We start from the raw sequence: 6,728 nt of genomic DNA, 5'->3' as shown, positions 1-6,728 counted from the left end.
GAGACAATCATTAACAATAAAGATAATTAATAAGTAAATTGTATATGTAGAAGATAATGAATACTATGGAAAAGGAAAAATTAGGACAGAAAAAGGGGGAACAGGATCATCATGAGGTGGGCATTGGAGGTAGACTGCACTATGAAATATGGTGGTCAGGGTAGGCCTTGGCAAGAAAGTGGAATTTGGCCGTGATCTTCAGGAGATGAGAGAGTCAGTCAAGCATATATCCAAGGGGGAAAGCATTCTGGCAGAAAGAATATTCTAGAACAAAGTCCTTAACAGTCTAAGAGTCTATTGATGCTGTCATTTTCTTTAAGATTGACTGGCTTTCAGTTACTTAGCTAGCTGGTGACAGCTTTATCGCCAAGCTCCGTGTTTTTCAGCTTTGGATGCATGTTGAAAGTACCTTGGGAACTAGAAAAATATAGAGGCCTGGGTCCCACTTCCAGACATTCTGAGTTAATTTTTCTGGGGTGTATCCTGGACATCAAGAGTTTATGAAGCTCCCCAGGTGTCAAGGTCAAGAACCACGGATCTAGAGCAAGCAGGTCAACTCCACCATAACCTTTCCAGGGCTGTCATTGAGGAAAGCCATCTTACAATTCACAGTGTCAGAACAATTGTCAGTCAGTGCACAGGCAATATCTCATTAAAAGTCTTCTATGCACAGGAGAGCGAGCCATCCAAAGAAGAGTGGGATAGTCCATGCCTTTGGGGAGTTCACAGAGTATGGAGAAGACAGATGTAAAAACGATTCTTCAGACGCTGAGTTTGGTACAGAATAATAGAGCCTGTTGTATAATGCTGAAGATCAGTTTTTTTCAAACACAACTCATTCAATTATGACTTCATTACATTTGCCATATCCATGTAAAATTGACTCATGCCTTTAATTTAAATTTTTACTTTATCATAGTCTTAATTGATAACATCTGTGAAATCCCTTGTTTGATGTGCTAATTATATATATATTATAGGTCGGTGTAAATGAATCATCTCACTAAAAAAAAATAGCTGCACAAAGTTTCAAAGTATGCATCTACATCCTAAAGACAGATATTGTTTGTCAGTGTTGCCTGAGTATCCATGCAAATACTCCCCTTAGCACATAACTTTGTCATACATTGATGAGTGTGTCTCTAGGATAGATACTGAAAAGTAAAATTGCTGTGTTATAGGGCATTAGCATTTTTAACTTTAATATATACTGCCAAACTGGCCTCCAAAATAACCTAACCAACTCACACCAGGCTGTAGGGTCATGTACCATTTCTCAGTTGTGTCTTTCATGCAGTGCCACTGTTTATAGGTGACACACTCATTGAAATCTTCTCACCTACTATAGTAGGGATTTATTCATCCAGATCTATCCATGTTCTCATTTGCAGCACAGAGGAGTTTGCTAGAGGTGGTTGGAAACAGTGTGGAATTATCTAGCCCAGGCAGAGATGGTACTTGTGATCTGAGCACTGTGCCTTGGCCAACTGAGGAAGCAGTGGTCCAGCATCTTAAGAGTTAAGGACTGAAAATCACAGTAACCATGACACCTTCTTGGCACATACGTGTTGCACTAATTAAGATATAAGATGTTAGGATATAGAACAGAGACCCAAAATAATAGTGGCTAAAATAAGCTTAGAAAATGAATTCTCTCACATAACTGTCGAAGTATAATAAGTTTGGGGATGGTACTGAAGAGTCACTTCTCTTAAGATGTTGTCCTGATGCATCTGGCCCAAGATAGTGCATGGCCACATCCACCTTCCAACCAAGGTGAAGAAGAGGGTGCACCCAGAAGCCACATTCAATCTGCTGATACACAGAGTTTAGTCACTTGGCCACATCTATCTACAAAGGGATCTGAGAAATTTTTTTTGATAACCATACACTTGGCTGAAAAAATCAGTGGTTCTACTATTGTGAAAGGCAATGTGAGAGCAAAGATTGGTGGACAATAGCAATCTTGCTGCATATGTCAAAAGAGCCATTACATGTACGTTTTTACAACGCATTTTCATATATGTGGTCTCATTTTACTCTCACATAACCCTGTGAATTAGAAAATCAAAGAGGGGAGAACTCAAGAACAAACAGAATGGATGGTTCAGAAAATCACACTATAAGCAGCCATGATCAACTGCTACACCTAACTCAGAAGCCTCATTGGGTCCTTAATGAAACACACACCTATTAGCCAAATAGTTGCTAATGCAGGAAAAGATAATATTTCTGAAAGTGGTGGAGAGCTTTCTTTTTAGGATGCAGAAGTGAAAGCTAGTTGGAAATAACTATATAAGGAGGAGAGGTGGAAGATTCAGGGATCAGGATTTGAGGCTCTCAGCAGACCAACAGGACCACGGGGATGGATGGCATTTTGAAGAAATGCACTGATTTTATTCTGAAATTTGTGGCGGGTAGAGGGGCTGAGCAGAATCTACTGGAGATCCCTCCTGGGCAGCAACAGTGGCTTTCTGTACCTCTTGAGGTGGATTCTCGGCTAAGGGGCCACCATTGTTCCCCTCCTTGTGTCCAAGCCCCTTTACCACATGACTTTGCCATCTTCCCATCAAAAGATGGATTTTATTTCCCCGGTTTGAATCTGGACTGGTCTTGTGACTTTTTTGGCTAATAGAATATGGCAAAAATGCCTCGCCAATTCCAACTCTAGATCTTAAAAGGCTTTGTGTGTTTCTGCCCTGTGTGCCTCTGGAACTCTGTCCTTTTGCCATCCGAAGTAAACCCAGCAAGGCTTCTGGAGGTAAGAGACCCAGTGATGCATCAGAAGTAAACCAGGAAGGCTTCTGGAGGATAAGAGACCCAAGGCTTCTGGAGGATAAGTAAACCAGGCACGGCTTCTGGAGGATAAGAGACCCAGTGATGCAGGGAGTCAGCTACTTCCTAGCTGACTCAGCAGCTGACTGCACATGCATGAATGAGTCCGCCAGGACTAGAAGAACTGCTCAGCTGAGCCCAGCCCAGATTGCTGACCATATAATCATTAGCTAAATAAATAGCTGTTGTTTTAACCCACTACACATTGTGCTGGTTTTATTTTTCAGGCAGTGTATATATATATATATATATATATATATATATATATATATATATATATATATATATATATATATATGTGTGTGTATGTATGTTATATAATATATATATATATATATATATATATATATATTATGCTTAGCTCAGTATCTGGCCATAGTAAGCCCTCAATGATGACCTATAGTTAGGTATTTAAAAGCATTTCTCTAAAGTGCAAAGTTCTAATTAATACCAATTATTAAAATAGCATTGTATTTTGGGTTTGATGGGACCATGTGCTCTCTGAGGCCACAGCAATTTCTCTGGGTTTTTTCCTAACTGAACATCACCCAGGTTTGACCATCGATTCTGAGTCAACCTTAAAGTCAGAGCTGCTCTCTTGGTTGGAGATTGGCCGCATAGGAGGACGAAAGGTCCTGCCACAAAGTCCTGAATGTTCAACTCCTGGGGAGGGGGAGGGCCGTCGGCTCATTGTAGGCTCTGCGAGGTCTCAGGGTCTCTAACAGGTCCCTCATTAGTTCCTCCTTGTCTGCACACTTTGTGACCTGCACGGCCTCCATCAGTCTGGGGTTATTCCAAGTTACCACGTGGCTGGCTTCTCTAGACCTCTTTCAGCATGAGCAGCTCAAGGCAAGACAAGCTATCTATCAACATGTTCTCCAGGGTGCTCTCTAATCAGTCTTGAAAACATTTGCCTGGCTCCCTCTGCTGATACCGCTGGGGATGCCTCATTTGTGAACTTGGCCATTTAGCTTCCATCTCCAGCCCTTCTCCATCTCACCCTCACTTCTTTCTCACTCAGACAAGGGCTGGTTCATGTGCAGTGTTCAGGGATGCTGCTGTACCAACAACCCTCTCTGAGGGAAGTCACTTTACACAGAAATCTTGATGCTCTCTAGCCATGTAAATTTGACCACAGCTATTTAGATCAGGGATCAGTGCTGCCCCCAAGGGAAGCTATCTGTAGGTAGTCTAAGAAGTAGCATGGCTTAAGATTTCTGACCAGCAAGGGAGCTCTATGCCTTATGGTGACCCCAGCACCCAGAGAACTCTTAACTCCTGAGGAGGTTAGACTGGAGACACCTGAAAAGAAATATGGACAATGAAGTGGCACCAGCCAAGGGAAAGCAGTAAACAGAAGCCACTAGGAAGCATAAACTAAGAGACAGAGGGAAGTTCCTGTCCTGAGAGAAGTGGAGTAGAAGTAGGCAGAAGGGGAGTGAGTCTTGAATACAGAGGAGCTGTGAGTAGGACCATATAAGGAGACTGTAAGTTACGTGGCTTTTGAGTAGCCAGAAACTTTTCAAAGCATCCCAAAGAGTAATCTAGAGTTATCTAGAGTCTGTTATTTTGTTCTTAGATGGCACGCAACAAAAACGAACTCTGGTAACTTGAAGAAACAGGAAGTGTGTTGGAAAGATGTGTGAAGGCTTTTAGAACTAAAGAGTCGCTAAAGACATAGGCTTGGTGAAGAGCATGAGGCAGAGGTCTCCTGAAACCCAGGAATCAAGACCCTCCTGAGTTTTAACTCTGCAATAAGTCAACTTCAACTCCAACTTCACTCTGCCTAAGAGTTAAAATCACTGAGATAGTCTGAATGCCTCATCTGGACCTGCCTATGGTTGGAGAATTGTAGGAAATCTTATTTGACAGAAATTTGACTTCTTTAACTAAAATACAGGGTACTGGATGATGGCAGGGCCAATGAAATAGTCATTTTGTCCTCTGAGGGCTGGCTCTGTGGCTGCTGACACTGATTGCTGAGTTTTCATCTTTTCACTTGCAACCTCCTGTCACCTGAGATTACCTGAGCCTGTTTCACAGAAGTGGTACTCCTTTATCTTCTCCAGTTTTGCAAATCTTACCCATTCTGAAATGGTATTTTCTCTTTTGTTTATTGGTCAGTTCTTTTCCTCAGGGGTTTTACCATCTTATATTCCCACTAGCAATGTATTATCTAGTGTCTTCACACCCCTACCATCATTTTTTGTTGTAACAATTTTTAATTCTAGTCATTCTTATAGGTCTGTAGTGATATCTGCTTATGGTTTTAATATGCATTTTTCTGATGGCTAATGATTGATTACTGGTAAATTTGGAAAGTTTCTTACATATTATACATTGCTGTCTTTTGTTGGATATATAGTTTGCAAATATTTTCTCCCAGGCTGCGTCTTATCTTTTGATCCTTTTCACATGGGCTTTCATAGAGTAGAAATTTCTCAGTTTCTAATTTTGTTGCTGTTTGATTTATTAACTTTTCCTTCTATGGATCACACTTTTGGTGTCAAGTCTAAGAATTCTTTGCCTAGTCCTAGGTTGCAAAGATTTTCTCTTATCTTTATTTCTAAAAGTTTCATAGTTTTACATTTTATGCTTACATTTATGATCTACTTTGAGTTAATTTTTATATAAAGTGTGAGGTTTAGGTTAAGGTTCATTTTTACGACTACGGATGTCCAGTTGCTCTAGCACTGTTTGTTGAAAAGGCAGTCTTTCTTCCATTGTGTTGTTTTTACACCTTTGTCACGTGGGACTATTTTGAGGTTCTTTCTTCTGTTCCATTACTCTATGTATTGATCTCTCCATCAGTACCACACTATCTTGATTACTATTATATGTATATAGTAAAACTTAATATTGGGTAGAGTGGTTCTTCCCACTTTATTCTTCTTTGTCAAGATTATTTTAGCTATCCTAGAATTCAGAGTCATGGTTGATCGTTTTTCCGTTCAGCACTTCAAAAATGTTGTGCCACTTCCTTCTGACCTCCACTGTTACAGATGATAAGTCCATTGTCAGTCAAATTGGTATTTCCCTATAGGTACTGTGTATGTTCAAGATTTTATATTTGTGTTTAGTTTTCAAAGGTTATATTGTGTCTTGGCATGGATTTCTTTGGGATTGTTCTCTTTGGGTTTCACTCAGCTTCTTAGATCCATAGATTTGTGTCCTTTGCTAAATTTGGGACATTTTCAGAGATTATTTCTTCAAATCCCCTTTAAAACCCCTCTTTTTCTCCTCTCTTTCTGATATGAATATTGGATCTTTTGTTATTGTTTCACAGGTCCCTGAGGCTCTGCTCAGTTTTTTTTCAGTCTATTTTTATTTTGTTGATATAATTTTTGATGTGATCATAAACAGCAATGGTTTTATAAAATTTCTATTTCTATTTGGTCATTGCTAATATATCAAAATACAATTGACTTTTGTATTTTGATTTTATATTCTACAACCTATTAGTTCTAGTTTATTGTAGCTTTGTCGTAGATACTGTCTGATTTTCCACATTGACAATTATGTCATCTACAAATGCAGATTTACATTATCCTTTCCAATTTAGATGCTCTTTTTTTCTTGCCTTATTGCACTTGCTAGAACCTCCAGTACGGTGTTGAATAGAATGCCCTTTTCTTCTGATCTTAGCAGAAAAGCATCTAGTTTTTCCCCATTAAGTATGACATTAGCTGTAAGTGTTTCATAGATGCCATTTACCAAGTTTAGGAACTTCCTTCTCGTACTAATTTTCCAAGGGTTTTTCTTTTTTAAATCAGGAATGAATGTTAAATTTTGCAAAACACTTTTTTTTGTTATCTATTGACATTATCATAAGTTTTTTCTGTATTAGTCTATTAATATGGTGAATTACACTGATGGATTTTAAAATATTGAGC

The sequence above is a fragment of the Hyperoodon ampullatus genome (genome assembly GCF_949752795.1).
Source record: "Hyperoodon ampullatus genome assembly, chromosome: 11".
NCBI classification, from domain to species: domain Eukaryota; kingdom Metazoa; phylum Chordata; class Mammalia; order Artiodactyla; family Ziphiidae; genus Hyperoodon; species Hyperoodon ampullatus.
Note: the sequence above shows the minus strand (reverse complement) of the source record.